The sequence below is a fragment of the Antechinus flavipes genome, chromosome 1 (assembly GCF_016432865.1).
Source record: "Antechinus flavipes isolate AdamAnt ecotype Samford, QLD, Australia chromosome 1, AdamAnt_v2, whole genome shotgun sequence".
In the NCBI taxonomy this organism is placed as follows: Eukaryota; Metazoa; Chordata; class Mammalia; order Dasyuromorphia; family Dasyuridae; genus Antechinus; species Antechinus flavipes.
Window position 1 is genome coordinate 534,467,638 of NC_067398.1, and position 25,182 is coordinate 534,492,819.

The window sequence follows — 25,182 nt, forward strand, 5'->3', positions numbered from 1 at the left end:
AGTTGTTGTGAGGTTGAAATGAGATAATATTTGTGAAGTATTTTGCAAACCTTATAGTGCTAAAAAAAAATGCTAGCTGCTATAATAGTTATTGCTGAAAATGAAATAGAAAAGGAGAGAGGGCAAAGCTGCTCTCAATGGTATTGACTCAAGCCCAGTCACAGCTACAGGCGGATGAGCGTCAGGGACACTATTATAACGGGGAGCAGACAGATGTGTAACCCAACAAGAAGAGAGAATAATTCCATCAGCTCCAGTCATCTGCACTGTCCTGTGATAGGGGTGACTGAGCAGCTGCTAGTGGGTTGATCTGCTTCCTCTGTCTAGCTGAGCAGCCCCAAGGTCCCCCTAGGCTCAGCCTTGCTGCCTTCAGCAGAGATGGAGAAAATGAAAATCTCTTTGCACCTCTCCAGGAGGGAGAAGTGAAAATACACACACACACACACACACACACACACACACACACACACACACACACTCACACTCACACATCTCTCTTTCTTTCTCTCTTCTTTTCTCTCTTTCTCATATTCATATATAAAACTTGTGTAGATTATAAATACATATGCCTAAAATGTACCTAATATATGCTTATATGAATAGATAACACATATATAAACATATATAAAATGTCTATATAAGAAATATGTATATCTGTATATTTTAATTTCTTTTAACTTGAGGAGGTTCAACTAAGGTTTTCATCTTTTCAACAATTTCTACTTCAACAAGCTCAACACCTACATACATAGACATGTATTTTCTTCAGTACTTTGCTCAGTTCTTGGCACCTAACAGGTACTCAATATATATTTATTGATTTTTTTATATACCTGTATATATTATTGTTTTTTAGTCATTTTTCAGTCATGTCTGAGTCTTTGTGACTCCTTTTGGGGTTTTTGGGATGAAGATACTGAAGTGGTTTGCCATTTCCTTCTCCAACTTGTTTGACAAATGAGGAAACTGAGGCAAATAGGATTAAGTGATTTGCCCAGGGTTGTGTAGTTAATATGTCTGAGGCCAGATTTGAACTTAGGAAGATGAATCTTCCTGACTCCAGGCCTAAGCACTCTTATTTACAGTTTCACTTAACTGTCCACATATAGACATGTATATAAAAATATATTTATGTGTATGTAAATATACCCACAAAGACATTCAATCTTCTCTTTTACTCCTCTCCTCTCTGACTTCTCCCCTTCCTCCCTTCTATGGGACCCAGTTTCTCTCATCCGCTCTACCTAGAATAGCGCTGCTCTTCTCTCTTATATTTTCCAATATTTCCTTCTGTGCTTCAAGGACCCAGGATTTCATCAGAGTGGGCACTCCCTTTCCCCCTGAAGATCACAATACATCTAAGCAGACAGCTTTTGAATGAGGAGCAACATTTAAGTTTCTTTACCTGCTGGCCAACTCTCTCAGGTGATGAGCCTTTCTCCAAACTCATTGAGGCTGTTTCTAGGACAACAAAGGTGGAGTCTATTCTTGGCCTGTGTGCAAAGCCTTTCCAGTTTGGAAAGACCTGTTAGAGCTTGCACTTAACTTCCAGAACCTTCGAAAAGGCAAGCTCACCTCCATACCACGAGGTTTTAGGGAAGGACTTTAATCAGCAATACATTAGTGTTTTACAAAGAAAAAGAAAAAGAAAAAAAAAATAGGAAAGGGAAGAGGGATGATGAGGTGGAGAGGTGGAATGTCAGGTGATAGGAGAATTGGCAAAATTCTCTTTCCACAGTAATAATTCTGGTATTTGGAGAAATCATTGGAGCAATATTCACAAGTGAACTGGAAATCTGGAGAAATAAAGTTACTTAAACTAGACTACAGTGTATGTTAGGTCAAAGTTCATAGGATCATTAGACTTTGAGAAGGAAAGGAATCTTAAAAGTCAGTCAATATCTTCATTTTACAAATAAGGAAATTGAGACCCAGAGTGTCTAAAAGACTAGCTGAAAGCCTCAGAGCTACTAAGTGGTATAGTGTGGATTTGAAATCAGGGTTCTAAATTCAGCCTGATTTTCTACTATACTGGTTACTCAGTGTATTGAGTACAGACTCTGGAGTCAGGAAGACCTGAGTTCAAATTTGTCCTCAGACTCTTATTAGTTGGGTGATTGACTCTGGACAAGGCACTTAATCCCGCTTGCCTCAGTTTTCTCCTCTGTAAAGTGAGCTGCAGAAAGAATGGCAAACCATACAGTATCTTTATCAAAAAAAAAAAAAACCCAAATGGGTCAGACATGACTAAAAACAATTGAACAGTCTGAAGAGAAAGATGGGTGGGGAGAGGCACGCCCATACTACTGATGAAGGGTGGTACAGAATATCATCAGAATCAAATTCATGCCTTTTCTCTACCATTATTAGACATTAATTTATGATGTAATAATCTAATTAAAATTAGATATCAAACAAATCAGGTTTCTCATCTAGAAAATGGAAGGATCAGACTTAGATCTTCCCTAAAGTCCCTCCCTGCTCTACCATCCTCTGAGATTACAATTCTTCCTGATGATTTGTTCTCTCTCAGAAGATGCAGAGATAGGTGGTGAGCTATCCACAGTATCCTGGTCTCCCACCAAGTTTGGAAATTCTGCTGAAAGTGTGAGTTCCTTGTGCCTTTGGATCCTTTCCAAGAATGTCCAAGTGCAACCTGATGAAACATTTTGGATATTTTAGTAACTCATACACACATCAGCTTCCTATCATTACCTTAACATTTTCCCATCTGCTTGACTTGTAGGGAAAATGATGCTGCCTGCCCATGGGAGCTATAGTATGTGGATGTGCCCAGACGGGATTTTTATGTACTCCTACCCCTCATCCTTTCCCTGTATCAAAGAACTATGATTAAGAGAAACAAGCCTACACAATGGCCATGTGCAACAAGGTATCTGTGGAGCTATGTTTCATTGATGAGTGCCCTAAAGTCAAAATTCAATCATTTAATTTTACACATGAGGAAACAGGAGGCCAACAAATGTGAAATGATTTTTTAAAAAGTGAACTGGGATTCAAATCCAGTTCCTCTGGCTCTTAATCTAAAACCCTTTCCATGACAGTATGATACAGCTCTTCTGGAAAACACATGAATTAATGGCTGCTCCTAAGGCCATTAATGACTCATGTCCCTGATTCCCCACTTCCCCTTAGCTGGTCAGTTGGCAATATTATTTTTTCAACTTTCTAGAAGCTACTATGGCTCCTAACAACCATGTGTCCCTTACAAGCACTTCTGATTTTTAGGAAACTATTTTAGAAACTACCTGTTGCCACTATTCACGGCTGCCTTTGTCTAAATCTCTTTCAGAGGAAATCAGGTCTGATACTCCTGTTCTGGACTAAGGGATCACAATCTTGCTCCCCTGATGAGAATGAGTTTCCAGGAGAGGTCCCAGGCCATTTCAAATTGAAGTGCCAAACGTTCTTGAAGCAGACGCCTGATTGAGTGGGCTAATTTGGTGGTGTGTTTTCCTAAACAGGGGTTCCTTGAAGAAGAGAATGAGGCTGTCAGCCCACTGGCCGAGCTAATTAAAGATCACAGGCAGCTGAAGGTTATTCCAACCCGAGTAAATAGGAACATCAATGGGACACAGATTAATGAGAGTCTCTAACCAATTTATGAAAGGCTCTCTCCTTCACAGGACCCTGGGTGTCCTCTGGGACCCTCTTCCTCTCTGCCCCTCCTCCTGTCATGTTTTTTATTTTTACTGAAGGATGGGCCTATAGAGAAATTATGGAAATATAAATAAATAGAGTATGTGATAACTCATGGACTAGAGCATAACCAACCTGTCAGGATCCTTTAGACTGTCCCTTATGGGTTCTGCTAATTACTAGCTGTGTGACCTTGAACTAGGAAAGAGAATAAGCATTTATACAGTGATAACTATGTGTCAGACACTTTGCAAAATGCTTCCTATAAATATTATCCCATTTGATCTTTATAGTAGCTCTAGCAAGGAGTTGATATTATTATCCTCATTTTGCAATGGAGGAAACAGAGGCAAACAGTGGTAAGTGATTTTCCCACAGTCACAAAGCTAAGTATTTGAGACAAATATTTGACTCAGTTCTTCCAGTGTCCAAGCCCTGTATCACTAACTACCTCTAACTAGGTAGGCATTCTGTCTCCATGAGCTCAGTTTCTTCATTTATAAAATGAGAAGGTCCATTCTGTCTTCAGAACTATTGTTTGATACTATGATCTAGATATATTCAGATCTCTTATCAGAGACTTGATGCTATAGAAGATAAGAATTGCTTTCAGGGCAAAAAAGCTATCTAGCTCTCCAGTTAACCTTGGACTTATTCTTAAATTATTTTCTCAGGAGACTGGGGCTCTCTTGAGTAGATAACAGAATCATGAGCAATGTGGGACCTTAGAGTTCTTCTAGCCCAGATGTTCTTAATTTGGATTCCATGAATAGATTTCAGAGTAACTATGAATTGACATGAGAAAAACTCCATGTGTTGATTTGAATATGATTTGTTTCCTTTGTAACTCCTTGAATTTAACTTTTATGCATTTAAAAATATTACTCTGAAAAGGAGTTCATAGACTTTCTCAGACTGCCAGAGTAGTCCATGACAAAAATAAATAAATATAAGAATCCCTGCTTTAGCCTAAACAACTCATTTTATAAATGAACCAGATGATATGGGGTGGTATGCCCAAGATCAGACAGCTTATAAATGGTGAAGCTAAGGTTTGAACCTAGATGTTCTAACTATTAACCCCAAGTTTTTTCTCCCTACTACACTAGGAAGAAATTCTCTGCTGGAAGAATTCTTTGGAAGATGAAAGCAAGGTGGGGAAGATTTCTATAAGCTTGACTGATGGCACATTGCACAGAGAACCCAAGAGCTTTAATCAAAATTCACTTCTCTCACTCTTTCAACAGGGCATCAATTGGAAACACACCCCCACAGACTAAATAGTAAGTCAAACATGAGATATGATAAAGAGACTTGCTTTGAGCAAAATTGTGAAATCTAACCAGTACCTTCATGGTCCTTTTCAAAGCCTCTCCCTTCTCTTTGAGCAAGTTCCTGCCTCACCAATACCAGACATCAAGTGGTTGCCCGTGGTTCCTTACTAGGGCTCCTCCATGAAAACCTGTTCTCCCCAAATGATTCTCAGCCATCAGAATCCTCAAGGTCTTTCTATTCCCTTTTTCTCATCCATCCACCATTCATCCATCCTTCCCTCTACCCTTGCAGTTATCCCTACATGTGTCAATTTCTTTTTTTATAGTTCCTCATTTATTACGTGTTGAAGCCTGTATATATATATCTCATGCTCTTTCCATTGCTGCCTGGAACTTCACTTTGCATCCCTTAGATACTAGAGTATCCTACAAATTGCAACCTCACATTATTGTCTAGAGACAGGATTTGAACCAGGTTTTCCAAATCTAGATCAAAAATTCTAGCCCCTAAAATACTCTCTGCCTCTTGATTGAATTCAATTCAACAAACATTAAGTGTTTATTATAACAGCTATGTATAAAAGTACTATTCTAAATATTGGGGATAAAAAGACAAAAATAAAAGTAGTCCTTGTCTTGAAAATATTTTCTATGGGGTAATATGACATGTAAACAAATAATTAAACTAAAAAATGAAATGATTAGAGACATTTCAAATGAAGAAAAGAAAGGGTATGGTGATAGATTAGATATTGGAATGAATTAGTTAAAAAATTATTCTAGTTTTTTATAGTTTTGTGTACTGAGAAAAAGAGTAATTACAATATTGGAAATTGAAAAAAATTAGTGAGGGAAAACCTCTTTGTTGTGATTAATATCAGACTTATTCCAATTCTAATTTTTTTACTTTGACCCAAATTATCATCTTGGTCCTTTGCCCTTAAGTTATTAGGATTCCTAAACACTCTATTTAAAAAAAAATGTTAATAATAGCTTTTTTATTTTCAAAATACATGCAGAGATAGTCTTCAACATTCACCCCTGCAGAGAACTTTGTGTTCCAAACCTTCTCTCTCCCTTTCCTCCACCCTTGCCCTTAATCAGCAAGCAACCCAATATAGGTTAAATTTGCAATTATTCTATACATATTTCCACATTTATCATGCTGCACAAGGAAAGGCAGACCAAAAAGAAAAAAATGAGAAAGAAGAAAAGCAAGCAAACAACAACAACAACAAAATATTATAAACATTCTCTTTAAAAAGAAAAGAAAATTTGTAAAGTAGGGGATTGACATGTCCAGATCTGGCATTTAAGAAAAGCATCTTTTTAGCATTATGGAAGACAGATTGGAGAAGGTAGAGATTGAGGCAAGGTGACCAATTAAAAGTCTATTTTAATAGTCCATAGGAGAGGTGATGAGGGCTTGATCCAGGTGGTGTCATTGTGAGTGAAGACAAGTGAGAAATGTTATAGAAATAGAACAAGATCTGTCAGTTGATTGGATATGTAGAGTAGAAGTTAGATACCAAGGTTACAGGCTTGGGTGATGAGAAGGATGATGGTACCTTGGGCAGTTAATAGGAAGTTTGGAAGAAGTTTTGGAATTGCATGAGGAAATTTAAGTTCTGTTTTGGACATTTTAAGTTTGAAATATCTATAGACATACAGCTTGAATCAATGGACAGTTGATGATGGTAGGATTGGAAATCAAGAATTGAAAAGAATAGAATGGGATGTAGAATTGGAAGTCATAAGATGATAACTGAGATGATACACAGAGATAATGAATTCATGGGAACTGATGAAATCTCCAAGAAAGAGAGTATGGTGAGAAAAGATAACAGAACAATGGACTATATCCAAAGATAGTAGGTATGGTTTGAATAAAAATCTAGCAAAGTAGCCAGAGAAAGAATGATCAGATAGGTAAGAGGAGAAGCAAGAAAGAATTGTGTCATGAAAACCTGTGGATTAGAGTATTTAGGATGAGAGGATGCTCAATACTGTCACAAGTTTTAAGGAGGTAAAGAAGGATGAGGATTGAGAAAGGGTCACTATATTTGGATGAATGGCTAGATAGTCTAGATAGATAGAGTGCAGGGCCTGGAATCAGAAAGACTCCTCTTCCTGAGTTCAAATCTGGCTTCAGATTACTAGAAGCTGTGTGACCTCAATCAAATTATTTATTCTTGTTTGCTTCAGTTTCCTTATCTAGAGAAGGAAATGCTAAACCACTCCAAGATCTTTGTCAAGAAAACCCCAAATGGGGTCATGAAGAGTTAAAATGACTGAACAATAACACAACACTACATTTGGCAACTGATTACCAGTAACTTTGGAGAGAGCAGTTTCAATTGAGTGATGAAGTTGGAAGCCAGATTACAAAGGATTTAGAAGAAAAGAAATGGAAGCACTGAGTACAAATATCTTTCAAGGAGTTTAGCTGAGAATGGATAAGGGAAGGGAACAAGTATTTATTAGACCTTTGCCTACTATGTGCCAAGCACTATTCTAAGAGTTTTACAAATATTGTCTCATTTGAATGTGAGCAAATATTTAGTTCAATAGCTAAAAGAGTCAGGGAGAAGGTAAAGCAGTAGTATCTTTTGTTATTTAGTCATTTTTCAGTCCTGTCTGACTCTTCATGATCCTATTTGGGGCTTTCTTGGCAGAGATATTGGAGTGATTTGCTTCTCCTTCTCCAAATCATTTTACAGATAAGAAAATTGAGCTAAACATGGCAAGGTGACTTATCCAGCATCACACAGCTAGTTAGTGACTGAGGCCAGATTTCAACTCATGAAGATAAGCCTTTTTAAGTCCCAGCACTCTCTATTCATTCTGCTATTTAAGTGTTCATTAGTTTCTACTAATATTTTCAAGAGTGAGGTTTGGAAATGATTGTAAAAGCATCAGTAGATTAAAAATGATTAAAGATTACAAAAATCTTTTGGGAACAATCTTTTGGAGAAGATGGAAAGGGATGGGATCCAGGATGCATTCAGAAAGGTTGACCTAGTGGAGAAGAATTCTTCATTAGAAACTAGAGCAAAAGAAAGAGATGGGAGAAGATACCCAACGAGGGGAAGGGAAGAGAAAGTTTAGAGAATATGGTAAAATATGAGACCAGATTGCCAGCTAACAAAGTTAAAGGAGAGGGTGCTGGGGGAGGCTTGATGAGAGAAGAGGTTTGGAATGGCCTCTTTGGGTGAGCATGGGTTTATAAAATCAATTAGAAAAGAATCTAAGGATGGTCTTGCTACCATGAGAGCTCAGCTGAGGTTAGACAACATATATCTGTATTGAACTCAGTTCCATGACTCCCTCCAGCTTCATTAAATGGCATGTGAATTAAAATGAAGGCGGCATTGGGGTTTGGAAACATATTGAGTAAAGGATTCAAGAGGAGAGGAGGGTGGAAAGCTGAGCTGGTTCACTCTTGGGTTGAAATAGGCAAGGGAGGAGATTGTGGCCATAGCAGAATATTTGGCACTAAAAAGCACCAAAAGGATTGGTTATCATAGTGAGGACAAAGACTAGATTTAGAAATAATTAGGCAGAAAAATTGATTCTTCTCTTATTATTAATAACTAATTGTTACTTGAGATTAAGATTTTCCCTTTTCTATTTCCTCAATGAAAAATCAGCCCCTCATAGGTTATTCAACTAGCATATGAAGGACATTGCTAATTATTGAGAATGCTCAAATATCTAGGGTATGTGCTTTTCCTTACAAACAGAATTCTAAGGGAGATCTTGCCCTTAGGAAATAAGCCTCTGTCTGACTTTGAAACCATAGACATTGGGGTGACTTAGCTTATGAAAGGGAAAACCAACCAATGAGCTTTGGATAAAGATAGATTCTTTTAGCCAGATTGCTGGAGATGGCTGAGTCTCATAATTAAGTTGCACTCTCTGTAAGAAGAGCTAAAGACTTTTTGCCCACAATTTCATTAATATGTCTACTCCCTTATTAACTGTTAACCAATCAGAGTTAATTTCCACCCCCAGATACTCAAAGGCTTTTTAAGCCTTCAGATGCCCCGAAGATTCCTCTTTGGTTTAAGAGGAAAAAAAAAACAAATAATCATCCTTTTATTAATTATTCACTAGGCATAATTAACAAAATTACTAATTATCCAGAACTACATAGCTTGAACTTTTTAATGGTCACAAAAGCATAAGGAGAGATGGATTGATGGGAATGAGAATTTACAATATTTGAAGGAGCATCAATATTTACAATAAATCTATAATTTATCAATATTCTGGTAAGAGGGCAGATGTTGAGATGAATAGGATGACTGAGACAGGCACTGAACTCATTGAAAAAGGAAAAAGAATGTCTCAGAGGTCACAAGACAAAAACCACCAAGATATGGATTGGGTGATAAATTTGGATAAAGTGAATATCAAAGAAAAAGAAGTTGCTGAGTGATGACAAAAAAGAATTGGAAATAGTAATGAAGATTGAATGGTATTCCAACTCCTATAACTATCTGGACAAGTGAGTTTGGGAGAGGGGGGGCGTTGAGAAGGAAGGAAAAAATACCTTTTTTTTTGGCTGAGGCAATTGGGGTCAAGTGACTTGCATAGGGTCACATAGCCAGAAAGTGTAAGTGTCTGAGACCAGATTTGAACTCAGGTCATCCTGACTTCAGGGCTAGTGCTCTATCCACTAGGCCACTTAGCTGCCCCCAGAAACAAGCCTTTTTAAAAATATCTTTTGAAGTGCTTACTATGTGCCAGGCACTATGCTAAGCACTTTACAAATATCTCACTTGATTCTTTGAGTCTGGCACATAGTAAACACATAATGAATGCTTATTTCTTTTCTTCTCTTCTCTATTGTCTCATCTCTTCTACTAGCTTATTTGTTCATTGATGGCAAACACTGTGGCTTGCTTATTTTTATAAGCACTCGACATTCAACTCCTATTTGTTCAATGAGTGATTCAATATAGAAATATTATTAACTTTTGTACATTGAGGGATAAGCTAAGAAACAGAGATTTGGCCAAGATTGGAGGTAAAACCAACATCATCTGATGTCCAGTTCTGTGATTACAATCTACTTTTTAGAATTTGGGATGGCTCAAAGCCTGGAAGGCTTCTTACCAGTCATTATACATAGATAATAAAACAGAAAGGAGGACTTGGGAGTAGAGTACTAAGATCTTGTCTCCCATAATTAGTTTTTGTCTGGCTCAAACTCATTTATATTCTAAATTGAGGGGAATTTGGGGAGTTTATAATCCTATATCAGTTATTTGTTAGGAACAAAGGTGTGCAATTCAGCCCCAGATCAATCTGGATTTAAGAGAATCAAATACATCTTAGCTTAGGAGCAGCTTACTGGCTTTTGTGAGGATAGGAGTGAAGACTCTAGTTATTCCTGAAATAGCCATTACCTACCCTCATTCAGGAAGGCTTTCTATAGGTGCTATATCCTAGTCAAGGGGAATAAAGATGGCTTATAGATGTCCCTGAAAAGATGAAGTCCAGAAGCTTGTAGCAGAGAAAGCTCAATTGTATATGCCCACCAGAGATCATGAGACCAGTGGAGTGATACATTCGGCAGAGATACAATATCTGACAGGATAGTATGGTAGTATCACCAGAGATCAACAACCCTGTAAAATCAGAGGTGTGAGTTGCTCACAAGGATGTCCCATATGTGTGTTCTCTATGCAGGTACCTTCCTTTGAAAGTCCCTACTGGTGTCCACTTTTCACCTTGATGATATAGATAGATAGATAGATAGATATACTTATGGAAGCTTATGGCCCAATTTTATGGAGCTCATATAAAAGTTACTGCATCAATGGTAGTTCTTCAGCTATAATTTTAAATTGATAAAGACCCATGGAGTACTTTAAACTTGGAGTAGATTTTCTGGGGCTCCACATATGAGAACTGTGTGCTACAAGTATGTCAACATCACAAAGGTTTGTTGTTGTTGTTGTTTGTTTGTTTGTTTTTTAAATACCTAGAGGAAATATTAGAGGTTAGTCCAATCCCTTTTTACAAATGAGGAAACTGAGATCCAGGGAAAGAAAATCAATCTTTCTGACACTTATTTTCAGAGAACAAAATCTCCAGGGATATACAACACTTAATTTATGTGGAAACACTGTCCTTGTTAGATAAGCATTAAAATGGGTAGAATTCAACAATCAATCTACATTTACGTGTATACTATGTCCCAGACACCATGCTTAAGAACTAGAAACACACATATAAGCACAAAAAAAGAGCTTGCATTTTAATAGGAGAAGACAACACAGAAAAGGAAACTGAAGAATGTCTTCAAAAGAAGCTCCACCAGAGCCTCCCCCAGTATTGACCGATAGGCAGGGTTGGGAAAAATAGGTAACTGAGTCAACATAACTTTCAACAGGAGTAGAAGAACACGGTGGCTTGGAGGAGAAGCATATAGTAAGTAACCTATGCTTGCCTTCCAGGATTGTTGTGAGAATTAAATGAGGTAATTGTAAAGCACTTAGTACAGTGTGTGGCGCAAAGTAATTTATTTATAAATATTAGCTATTATTATTGGGTGATCCTCAAAACAGAGGTCATAGATCTCTGGCTCCTTTCTTTCTCTGTTTCCTTTTGAGTCAGAGAATCGCAATCTTAAGAATGGACTTTTTGCAGCCCTGGGATTTACTTTTTATGTAATACTCAATTTAAGAATTCCAAAATATAGGAAGAACTCCCAAGTTGGAGAGTCAGAAAGAGATTTCCTTAACCATCTGTATCTAGGAGGTGAAGATCCTCCACAGAGGAACATGCTGTGGCTGAAGATAAATGATCTCCAAGTCTTCTGTAGCCCGCATTTTCTGTAACAAGTAAATTTAAAGCTGTCTCATTATAGCTCTGTAACCTGGGCATGTTTGGGCACGCCCAGTTAGCCTAAGATGGAGGAGTCCTTGAGGAGCCTGGTGCATGTCCAGGCTGCCCAAAGCATGGAGATTGGCTCCCCTACCACATGGTTAGGGGTAGTCTCCTTTGACTGGATGCCTCGAAGCTTTAAATCTGATGAGACTGAGTCTCTTTATTTTTCCTTTTTTGGCCCGTCTTATCTATTTTGTTCAGAGGGTAAAGATCCCAGTTTATCCACAGCAGGGGCACCTCTTCCTAAGAAGCCAGCGAACCTGGGATTTGAGTCCAAGGAGGGGGGTTGGATTTAGAACTGGGGCTGTGCTCTATAAGAATGGAGCTAAACTATGAGTTTAATCCTATTCCCGTGCCAGAGACCCAGGTGGTCAGGGGAGAAGGATTACGCCTCCAGTGTGTTAGAGGGAGGGAGTTTGTATATTGGTGATTATATCTTTGGAAGAAAATATTTCTATATGAAAACTAACCTGACTTTTAGTGCATAAATGGAACTAGGGTCCAGATCATTCCTACAATTGGGGGAACACCATTGGTGAGGGCTGGAGCCATTTGCAAATAGTCTAGATAACCCTATCCTATCCCATCCCCTTAAAGGTACTGGAGACCCCTGAAGTAGTGTGAAATCTAATTTATCTGGTTTTCATGTTGGTGATCCATGAAGTTCCCAGGGTAGGACTGAGCCAATTAGGAAAAGTGATGCCCCTGGAATTATCCCCTAGGATCAAAAACAGATCATGTGAACCCAGAGCCTTGGAGGGTCTTGGGTCCTGGAGTAATCAGTGGCCAGTTTCAGGGCTGTGTATATATTGTTTCTCCAGACTGAGTCTAAATTCCTCAAGGGCAGGAGTGATTTCACTTTTGTGTTTTTATCTTCCCTTCCCCTCATCACGTCCCATCTAACATAATGCTGGCACACAGTAGGCACTTCATAAATTAGGTGATTGAATGATTCTTCTTATCCTCCCAGACAGCAGATAGTCTTGACCATTTAGCGGGCCATGAATTTCCCCTAAAGGAATTTTCTCCTGATGTAGTTGCAGGGCATGATAAGATGAGCATGGACTAGCAATTGTTGTCACAGTAACTGAGAAAGTCAGGCTGGAGAAGGCTTTGCTTTCCTTGCCACTGCTTAATTCCCCAAGAACACAGCACTATTTGAGAACAATAGCAAAAAGAGAAGCTTCTCCCTGCCTGGGCAGAGACCCGCAGTGGGAGGAGAAGAGCTGAGCCCCTCCAGCAAGTCTCCACATTTGATGTTATAGTGGCCTCTAACCTCACCCTGAAGAATTGCACTGTGGGTCCCTGACCCTCAGCAGCCTCACAAACACTTTAATCCACCCTAAAGGTCAATGATTGGGTTGAACTGTTTGATCAGTGCCTCTGGGGGAATAAATGTGTGGTCTGAACTGGGAGTAGCAACTCCGGGGCTTTCACTCCTTAAAGGAGGAAAAAAAAAAAGAACTCTTTTCTAAGGCCAAGGGTCAGATTCAGGACAAGCACCTGCCTTTTGGTCTCACCAGGATCGGGGAAGCTTTGCTCCACATGGTCCCACTTGAGTCACAATAAATGCTTCTGTTGCCATAGTAACCACTGCATCATTATTTACACTGGTCTGGGTTCTGAGATGACCTCCCAATCTGAGCACCGTCTTCCTCCGTTCAGCTGCAATGATAGCTAATTCCAGGAGGCGGTGCTAGAAACTAAGAAATGGTTTAAACTTTCCGCGGCTCACTCTTAGGGTTTTTTTTCCTTTCTTTCTGAGAGATCAATAATCCAGCTCCTTTGATGCTTTTTCCCAATCACTGAAGTCTGATTCGAATAGCTTAATCCCTCCAGCACAAATATCTCCTCTTTCCCTATAACTTCTCTGCTTTCCTCCCCTCCTCAATGAAATGCAGCTATTCGAATATCCCTTCCTTTTATTTCCACAAAAAGCAAAATAAAATAAAATAAAAAGCAGAGCCCAGGTTCATTTTTTTTTTTTAGTAGTATGAACAAAGTGAGGGGATTTGTTAAAAAGAATTGCAAAGCTGCAGCTAAATTGGTAAAATGTCTATTGAATTGAGAATTGCTTTGGGATTCAATCAATAGTGAAAATTTGGAAAACATAAATTTATCAGTGATAGATAATAATATCCCACCCAGTCATAAGTTCCTAGCTTTAGAACCAGAAGGGACCTAGATTTATTTATTTGTTTGTTTGTTTATTCGTTTATTTATTTATTCATTCATTGATTTATTCATTTGTCTATCTATCTATCGATCTATTTATTCCAACCCTTCATTTTATTTGCATAAAATGAAAATGTTGCTGGGAGTAGATGGATGACTTATCTGGAATCACAGAGGTGGTGAGCAACAGGAGATTTGACCCATCACCCTCCAACTCTATGCTCAGCATGCTGTCCACTGTGCGAAACTATCTCTAATCAGAAGACCCAGTCCACATCCCTACACCAGTTAACTTTGCGATCTGGGAAAAAAACTCTTAAATTCCAATTTCCTTATCTATAAGAAAAGAAATAATAGGTGTATTAACTGTTCATTAAATGCCTACTCTTTACAAACCACTATGCTAAGTGCTAAAGGGATTATAAAGTATCCTCCTATGGAGCAGCTAGATGGTGCAGTACATAGAGCACTGGCCCTGGAGTCAGGAGAACTTGAGTTCCAATGGGCCCAGACACTTAACAATTTTTAGCTGTGTTATCCTAAGCAAGGTTACTTAACCCCAACTGTCTTGCAAAAATAATAATAATGATAATAAGTAGAGTATCCTCATAACCCTTATAATTTAATAGGTGGATAAAGCTGTAATATGAGTTATATTACATTATGTGTAATATAATATTGCATGAGTTTTATCCTGGTTCAGACACTTTGGTACATGGGTTCTGAGCATCATTTTCTATAGCTTTCATATGGAAGTAAAAACATATAGATTACTTACTTTACTAGATTGTTTGAGGAAAGTTTTGTATAAACTTCAGAGTGCTAAATAATGGTTCATTTTTATAATTAATTATCTTATTGAAATGCTGATAGGTAGTAAGTAAAGGCAGCTCCAACATGGTGAGTAAAAGTAAAACTCAAGGTTACATTGTAATGCTTAGCACAGTGCACGGCACATAGTAAGTGCTAAATAAATACTTATTAACAACATCCTAGACATATTGTTATGCCGCATTCCTTTTTATTGTCCTGCCTCAGTTTCCCTAATTATCCTGACTCGGTTTCCCTAAATTGTCCTGCCTCAGTTTCCCTAATTGTTTTACCTCAGTTTATAATTGTTCTGCTCAATCCTGCAAAACCACCTCTCCCTCTTAATCAGAATATTTGATATAAGGATAACAGATCTTATATTTTAGAATATCAGAATGCTTCTTCCCATCCCAAGCTATCAGAATATCAGATACCATCTTATCAAGATGCCTCTCCCCATCTCTGGAGTGCCTCCCCCTATTATGTCATCCCCATCTCCAGGGGCTCACCCCATCCTGTCAGAGTCCCGTTCATGATCTCAGTACTCTGACTCGGCCCCTGCCTCAGTCTTCCCCCTGTGTCGGTAAATATGTCATTGAGAACTCACATTGTGGGTTCTTGGAGATGATAGTCTCATTCAGCCCTGGGACCAAACCATGGATCCATTTGGTCCCAGTAAATCTCTCCCTTTCAAATAAATTATTAAATACTCTCTAATCTCTATCTTGCCTCAGTTTCTTCAGCATTACAATATCAACAAATATTATTTTTGCTTGTTGTTCTGTTTTGTGCAAAGCTTGCTTTCTTGGTAAATTACTCTTATTTATTTCATCACATCATTCCCCACTGTGATGGCACTGGGTTTTCTCCTCAGCCTCCTAAGCAAATCCTAGTTTTAAAAAAAAGCTTGCTAGTTTTTGTCTCCCAGACAAATGTTGACTGATGTGTGAGACCTGAAGTGAAGTCACTCCTTAGTGGCCAACTAATGCCACCTGCTCACTTTACAAAGGAGTGAACTAAGGAGAAGTTTGCCCAAGGTCACAGAGGCTTACATAATAAAGCAAGGATTTGAACTCAGATCCTTAAACTCAAAATCTTATATTCTTTCCACCATATCACACTAATTTCAGAACTAACTTATGATTTCCTTTAGCTTTTAAAACTGGTTGAGATAGTAGATCAGAAAGACTCAAGAGCTCTGAAGGTTTTTTTTTTTTTTTTTTGGACATTTACAAATAAATTATTTGTGGTGGATTGTTTAGAAATATATTATAGGGTGGTAGAGTGGGAAGGGATCTTAACCACTTCTTTCCTTTGAGGAAGTGAGGCTCAGGGAAGGGAAGTTAACTTACTGCCCCAACAACTAGTGTCATCTGCTAGATTAGTGTCAGAACTTGTCTCCTGATTTTTAGTGCAGTGTTTTTTCCACAACATCACATGATTTTCCTAAAATTACTCTGATTAATTAGTGTGTGGGAATATGCATTATATGTATGCACATATTAGTACATGGATATATAGAGTCCAGACATGTGATTTCATTGAGAATTCTCTAAGGGCATTTTCTCTATCAATACAGACTAGCAATTGTACTGTAATTTATCCCCTTGCAGGAGTCCTCAAACTTTTTAAATAGGGGGCCAGTTCACTGTCCCTCAGACTGTTGGAGGGCCGGACTATAATAAAAACAAAAAGTTTGTTTTGTGGGCCTTTAAATAAAGAAACTTCATAGCCCTCGGTGAGGGGGATAACCGTCCTCAGGTGCTGCATCTGGCCCGTGGGCCGTAGTTTGAGGACCTCTGCTAGAGTTTGCAAGAGATCTTGAGAATTTAGTTTCTAGCCCAGAGTAGCATAATCAGTTTATCTCAGAGATGGGACTTAGGACTGGGTCTTTCTAACTCCCAAGCTGATTTTCCACTAAGCCAGATTGCTTCTCATAGGTGTGACATGTATTATTTATAGGTATATCAATAAGTTAAGATAAATCACTTGGACTGTTTTCTTGATGTGTACACTTCCATTACATTGCAAGTTCCTTGTGGGCCTTCTTTGTATTCCCAGTATCTTTCACAGGGCCTGAAACATAGTAGATGATTAATAAATGCTTATTGACGATCCCTCACAACATTGAGAATTGAGGTTTTACCACTAACATCTCAGAAATACAGAATTATAAATAATTTTTTGGAATTATAAGACACTGGAACAGGGAGGGACCTTAGAAATCATCTAGTACTCTCCTTTCATTTTGCAGATGAGGAAACTGAGGATGAGGGAGATGAAATATTTTGCTTCAGTTCATGTCATAAGCTGACAATAGAACCATAAATTCCACATTTTTATTACATATTTAGCATGGCTATGTGAAGATGTTAAGTTCCTCATAAGCAATTCAAAGTTAGAGAGCTGTTTTCATTGTAAAATGAACAGAGTAATTTATTCTGAGCCAGAGGGCCTAAGCTCAAAAAGTAATTCCTCCACTCATAACCTGAGAGGCTTGGGGCAAACCACATAACTTTTTTTTTAAGCTTTTTATTTTCAAAACATATGCAGAGATATTTTTTAACATTCATTCTTGCAAACCTGTGTTCCAAATATTTTTCTCCCTCCCTTCCCCCCACCTTCTCCCCTAGATGGCAAGTAATCCAATATATGTTAAATATGTGCAATTCTTCTATATATATATTTCCACAATTTTCATGCTGCACAAGAAAAATCAGACCAAAAAGGAAAAAAAACTTGAGAAAGAAAACAAAATGTAAAAAATCAACAACAAAAAGAGTGAAAATACTATGTTATGGTCTACACTCAGTCCCCTCAATTCCCTCTCTAGGTGCAGATGGCTCTCTCCATCACAAGTCCGTTGGAACTGGCCACATGAGTCAGAATTGATCATCATATACTTTTGTTGTTGCTGTGTACAATGTTCTCTTGCAAACCATTTAACTTTTTAAGCCTGTTTCCTTATCTATAAAATGAAGTATAATAATATTTGGCTTAAATGATCTTCTCTTTTAGGTCTAAATCTCTGATCTTGTGGCCCTAGAGTTTCCTTCTTTCCATCTCAATTCTGGGAACATGGCTCTTTTGGTGGTGCTGAATAGTGACAATTGTGTTTTTGGTTTCCACTAAATAACTCTCCCCACAACCAAAACAACAACAACAAATCAAATCTTCCATGGCACAAATGATACTTTTGTTTTCATAAGTTTGCCATCTTTTAAATGCATTGTTCCCAAGAGGGACCAGGTAAGAGTGTGGATAGCTTAGCATAAACTCAGCACTGCTACTAGAAAAAGTATGTGAAATTTCAAAATAGTGCATGCTACTGGGTCAGGAGGAGCATTTTCAACATAAAAAATAGAGTGGATAGATTTTTTTTTTTTTTTTTTTTGCGAAGAAGCAGTCTTTTTGCTGAGGCAGTTGGGATTAAGTGACTTGGCCAGGGTCACACAGCTAAGAAGTGTTAAGTGTCTGAGATCAGATTTGAACTCAGGTCCTCCTGACTTCAGGGCTGGTATTCTATCCACTGTATCACCCAGCTGCCCCAATCTTTTTTTTTTTTTTTTAATAAATTTGGGTCAATAGGTTTTGTTTTTATATCACCTATACTGAGTGGTTCAGTGGATAGAGTAGCAGGCCTGTAGTTAGGAAGACCTGAATTCAAATCTGGTCTCAGATATTAGCTGTATCACCCTGGGCAAATACTTCATTCTGTTTGCCTCCGTTTCCTCATCTTTAAAATGATCTGGAGAAGAAATTGCCAAACTTCTCCAATATCTTTCCAAAAAAAAATCTTAATAAGGTCACAAAAAGTTGGACATGATTGAAACAACTGAACAACAATAACAAAATATATCTTAGTTATTCCCTTTTCCTTCACCATTCTACATAGCCATCTTTTAAACAAAAATTAAAATTAGATAAAAGTTCAGTGAAACTAACAAAAATGTTGAAAAAGTTTGATAGAAACAATCTTTTGACTGTTAAACATTATATATGTTTATATATATACACATATATATAGAAAGAGAGAGAGATGTGTGTGTGTGTATATATATATACACATATATACGCATGTATATGTATAAATGCAACATTTATAGCATAGTAAAGATAACATTATTCCCATTTAGATTTATATAAATGACCTTTGAAAGACTCTGCTATATCTACACACACAGGTTTGGGGTAAGTTGAGAAAGTCCTTCTTCTCTTCCATTCCTAACACTTCCTCAGTTCAAGGATAACCTGAAATTTTGCCATTAGATATTTGTTTGTTTGGCTTACATTTTGTGATGGAAGCAATATCTTAAGACCTGCTCCACCTGGCTCTGCTAATTTTTTCCTTAAAAGCTACTGAAATCATTTTAGAGTCTTAATCAATAGAGTAAAGGAAGTAAAAGCTCTGGCCCTTGACATAGATTCCTGCTGCCTTTAGAACAAAACCAGAGCAAGAAGCATCACCTGGCTCTTCCTCCAGGTTTCAGACCAGCAGACTTACAAGGGGCACAGGAAGATGCACTCTGTTGAGTCAATACTGAATATCTTTCCTTTCTTCTGAATATCCTCTTGCTATAGCTAAATAAACGCCCTTTTGCCAACTGTCAGATATCTTGTTCCAGTTCTGAACCTGAGAGACCAGTTCTGGCCCAAGTCAGGTCTAACCTAGGACATCTGTGGATATACAAATATCATGGGAAATGGCCACACTTGAAATATGTTGAACAGGATTGAGCTCATCAGATCCTTTCCTAATGGAGGGGATCAGTGGATAGAGGCAAATTTGGAATTGTAGTGGATAGAGTGTCAAACCTGGAGTCAGAAAACCTTATCTTCCTGAATTCACATCTGGCCTCAGATGCTGACTAAAAATATGAGAGAGAAAAAGAGAAGGGAAAGGAGAGCAAGAACTTATTTGATAAACTGCACCTAGTCACAATTTTTCACAGGGCTAGTCTTGTGCTGAACGCTCATTTTCTTTTCCTCTTTCAGAATCTTGCCAAGTAAATTTTAAGCCTTTAAGTTGCCTAGAATTAAAAATGGAAAGCTTTTCCAAATGTTTATCTAATGCTTTCACACTAAGCTTTTTGAGGGCCAGGATAATAATGTAGCCTTGAACCTCCTACTTTCTAAGTAATGAAGCCCAAGGTAAAGAGAGATGCCTATTCTTTTCTTCTTTTCTGTTTGCTATTTTTGAGGCAGTTATTATTAAATGAATTGTCCAGAATCACACAGCCGAAGTGTCTGAGGCTGAATTTGAACTCAGATCCATATGACTTCAGGACCTGTGCAGTATGCACTCTGCATTATATATATTATACATAATTTTTCACCCTTAACTCATTTTTTAAATAAAATTCTCATCTTCCTCAGATTTTCCTGCTATGTACTTGTATGAAACAGAGATCCCTGATTTTGTTTTCAATCCCTTTGTTATTCCCAGGGTTGGGGCAAAGAGTGCTGAAATTGGAATCAGATGTGAATTCAAATTTTAGCTCTGCACTTACCACCTGTGTAAACCTGAAAAAAAAAAATGAACATCTCAGGGCTTTGGTTACCTCAAATGAAAAATGAGGAAGGTAGACTAGGTAGGTGATCTTGGAAGTCCATTCCATCTCTCAATCTATGATCCTGACTGGGCTCTAACCTTCTAATTCTTATCTTCTAAAACAGGCAGGTCACAAGCTCCCTCACGCTCCCTCATTCTCCCATTGACTCTGAGGACTGATGGTGTGTGAGCCATTTTCCTGAGGTTTTGGCAGAGAAGAGGTCAATCATCTAAAAGCAATCCCGACAAGCCCATGCTCAAAAGCCAATAAAGTCTTTCATTATATGTAGTATGAATTTGGTTTTTTGAATAAAGTAATAATAACAGTTCACCTTCTTTAGCATTTTAAAGTTGATAGAGCACTTTCTTCACGACAAGCCTATATAACACAAGTAACATTATTTTCATTTTAGAGATTATGAAACTAAAGGTATAGGGAGTAAATTTTGAAGCCAGGATTCAAAAAGTCCAGCCCACTTATCATGCTGACTGTCACTGAGTAAAATGTTGAACTCGGGTTTCCTACAGATTGTGTGTGGAAAAGTTGACAATTTAGAAAGGACACAGATACGAATAATAAAATTAGAACTACATAGTTTGCATGGTTCATAAATATGGTTAAATTTAATCTAATTTCAAATGATCCATTTTATAGATGGGGAAACTGAGACTAAACAAACATGAGTTGACCAGGATTGGACTATAATTACTGCTGGGATGTTCAACCTGAACATAATTTATTAGCTTTTTTCTGTTAAATGTAATCATCATTCCTTCAGAATAATTAAAGAAGTCAGTCAGCCTAGTATAATAATTTAAAAAACCCTCTCACTTATGGAATGTGTAAAATACTTCTAAATGTAATCGTTTCACTAAATAATAGTTAAGGGTATTGTTGGGCAAGAGTCCTTGGTTTTAAAGAGTGGACAAAGATCCTTTGATGTGATTTTATTTATTGTTTGCATGCAAAAAAAGCTCACAATAGCTGCTAAATTGTTTAAAAGAGTTTTCTCTAAAGTAGGGTAAACATCCTCCCCCTCCTCCTCCACCTCCACCCCTCCAAATCTCCTTCATAGCATTAATTTGCCCAGCAAACCCATCTTTTTCCACAGATAGTACAAAGGAAAAACTTCAGCCCTGTCTCAGACAGAATTATCTGAATTAGTGGGGTTCAAATTAATGAGGTTTTATAGCATGGAAAAGGTTATCATAGAGATAATGTTGACCAGATGTTCTCCATATTCATTTAATCTACTTGTAAACAGACTTATGCTGTAGCGAGGGATTTAGGTTAGAATTTCCTAGCAGTGGTAGTTAAGAAAGTGACTGGGAAGGTCTTGAAATATAAAATCAATTAACATCAGCCCAAGAGTGTTTAAATATGGCCCAGCCTAAAGGTTATAAAGTGGATTAATCAGCAGGAATTCTACAGCCATATAACTCTGAGATTCTCTCATATATAGAGAGAACTGACTTGCCTTCTCAAGATACTTGCCAGCTGTAATTGTCCAGTCAGTTTTTTCAGTTACATCCAACTCTTTGTGACTATATTCGAGGTTTGCTTGGCAAAGTACTGGAATGATTTACCATTTTACAAATGTGGGAACTGAGGCAAACAGGATGAAGTGAATTTCTTAGGATCACACAACTAATAAATATCTGAAGCCAGATTTGAACTCAGAAAGGTGAGTCTCCTGGACTCCATGCTCAGCACTCTGTCCACTATGCTACCTAGCTGGCCAAGATACTTGTCAGGATGTCACAAGACCCATAAACTTGGAGGAAATATTGGACTTAATAAACTGAAGAATAATCTTAGTTATTACTTCCCAGTGTGATTGAGGGAGGAAACTAAGTGGGTTGTAATATTAGTGCTGTTCTTGACTTACTATTTTCATTGTAGGTAAAACAAGTATTCTTGATGATAGGGTCAGGGTCCAGTGACTTGGAAAACCAGATCCTGAAAGGGTAACTAACCTCTGATACAGACACACCTGGAAAACAGAGAAAGGCACAGCTGCTAGTTGGCACTGTAAGACATTATCTTTGCTTTGTTCTTCACTGTACATGCTAGGAGGTTTATAGTAAAGCTGACAGTTTAGCACATGGCTTAAGCAACTTTAAGTACAGCCAAATACGGCAAACTCTTCCCACTGATACATACACAATGCTGGGAAGATTAGGGAAAACACCAGATTCACCAGAACTGCACTGTTTTCCCAACAAAAGGGCTCACCTGGCTCGTTTTGTTCCCTTCTTCCAATACAACCAGTTCTGTAGCCATAGCATGTGGACTAATTTAGATCGGTAGTTCTGAAGCCTGAGTTTCTTTTATTTTATTTGCTGCCTACCAGCAGCCTCATGTCCTTGTTAGGGCTATTGGCAGCAACTACTGGTTTCCTGCTCCCAGAGATCAGCTGCCCTTTCTTCTGATAGTGATAACATCAGTGGTATGCACGAGCCTCCTCACTCTGTCTCTGTCTCTTCCCTCTCTCTGTGTCTTTCTCTGCGTCTCTTTGTGTCTCTCTGTGTCTCTGTTTTTCTCTGTGTCTCTGTCTCTCTTCCCCCCCCCTTCCTCCTTCCCTACTTTTCTCTCTCTTCCTCCCTGACAAATGACTTTTCTTGAATAATTCTAAGTTTTTCAGAATGAATGCATCAAATGATGGCTCCACCAATGGGTTTCTCATTGTGCCTATCTTCCTGAATTTTTTGCCATCTTTGCTAACTCTGAAAGAGGTACCTCGGAATTGCTTTAATTTACATTTCTCTTATCATTAAACGGGGACTGGCACATTTACAAAGTGCTTCTGACAATTTCCCTCATGTGGAGAGGTTGAGAATTATGATATTTTGTAATGTAAGTTTCTTAGAGGGACTTGAATATTTATAGACATTTTATAACTGGTTCTTGTCTGCTAGCCACATGGTTAGTTGTTTTGTTTTTGTTTTTTTCCTAAGGGCCTTGAGTCATTCGATTTGGGTGCTCAGTTTTAGTGGATCCCCCTAATTCTTTTTCTTGTGCTATCTAGTGACAGACTATGCTATAAGGGAAAAAAATCTTGCCTCCTGTCTACTGACATCAAAATTTAGCCTTGTGAAACTAGTCTCAATCCTTGTATTTGTCTCTTTCATTCTAGGCAAAAGAATCGGAGACTCCAGTCTTACAAGTTTTTAAAGTGTCAGAAGGGTAAACCTCTTACACTCAGTATTGTGTCCATGTTTTGCATTCAGCTCCCCCCAATACCCCAAGGAACAAGAAGTGACCTTCAGGACCCAGCCCTTTGGAAGCTAAAATGAAGACTTATCTGGCAGCCATGCTGCATTTGGACATTAACTTGGTGGGACTAATGAGATACATTGCAACCCACTATCCCCAAAACTGAGTGGGGATGGAGCAGAGTATGTCCTGAGGTACTTGGAAGAAATATCTGTACTTTTATTATTGCATGTCTTCAAAGTAAATTTTTTTTTGTAAAAGTTCATTTGTATCAGTTGGCTAAACCAAACTGGTGTATTAATTACTGGCATCATAGAGTATAACTGGGGGATAAAGCTGATGATGGTAAGAAAAGATACCTCAGCTCTATAGGAAACCCCAGAACCCTAAAGAGGAAGGGACAGTCTTCCTGGCGTTGGGAGAATGAGTGAGAGCATACTACTTCCATAGTGACTGAAGGAGTCTTTTACATGACTGTTAATATTTTGAAATTCTTCTTTTCATAAATGTTTGTTCATAGTTTTGAACACATATTAAAAATACTCTGATACGTTTCAGTTAATCCCCTACATATCTGAGATATTAGATTTTTATTAGAGATACTTAATGAAGAGAACTCTCCTTTCTATTGACAGTTTGTTTTCTTATCCATACTATACTGATTTTGCTTAATTGGAACTTTTTAAAATTACATGCAATTAAATGTTTGTTTTCTTTTTCATGATCATTTCTATTCCTTGTTTGGTTAAGAATTCTTTCCCAAGTCATGGTTATAAAACAATGCCTCTTTCTATTTTTTTTAATAATGTAAACTTTTATATTTATTTAGGTAGCATACCCATTTGGAATCAGCCATCTTAGTTTAACAAGTATTAACTATATCATTCCTTAGGAACTCAGTTTAAAAGAAAATCTTGGAAGTAAGTTAAGATTCTATATAGAAGATTAACTTCTGCTCTTTCATATATCAGCACCTCACACCAAAGATATGGACCATTACATTTCCATTATACATTCTAAATCTGAGATCAATTGGATGCATTTTTAATTGTCTGTCGTGTTTGATTTGTTTTCCCCTCAGCATCTTAAGAGGTGATTTGTAGTCTCCTCCAAACTGGAAAATTAGAAGTATAGTGCTGTAAGCCTTTAGGGCTGTTGTCCTAGGTAAGCTTGTCTGTGATTGGTATTGATTCTTAGCATATGCTTAGCACAATAGTCATTATCTTTATCTGTATGTCCTCAAATCAGAAAGTACTACTTTGCTTACAATAGGAGAATAGTCTAACTAAATGAATGATACCAGGAAGAAGTGTGTTGTGAGGTCTCCAACTTTTCTCCATAGCATTCAGAGTCATCTGCCATTTTATGACACCATTCTAGACTTATCACTGGTTCCCTATTCTTTCTTACCTCTGCACCTTTATTCACACTGTTATTTTAATGATCTTCCTCTCTTCCCTTCTTAATCCCTATATACTCTTTAAAACTCAACTCAAATATTACCTCAACAGTTTCTTGATCTATAATCCCACCTCCCCAACCCTGCCCCCTCACAGGCCTCCCAAAACACCCTGTTTTTAAATTCCTTAATGTAT

General features: G+C 37.8%; 1 long non-coding RNA gene across 1 annotated transcript; it reads left to right on the top strand.

Annotated features, from left to right (window-relative positions):
* Positions 1-22,906: 22,906 nt before the first annotated feature.
* LOC127564506 (uncharacterized) lies at positions 22,907-24,308 on the top strand. The gene is made up of 2 exons (XR_007954290.1): positions 22,907-23,106; positions 23,508-24,308. It is a non-coding gene; the product is annotated as an uncharacterized LOC127564506 (long non-coding RNA).
* Positions 24,309-25,182: the final 874 nt, after the last annotated feature.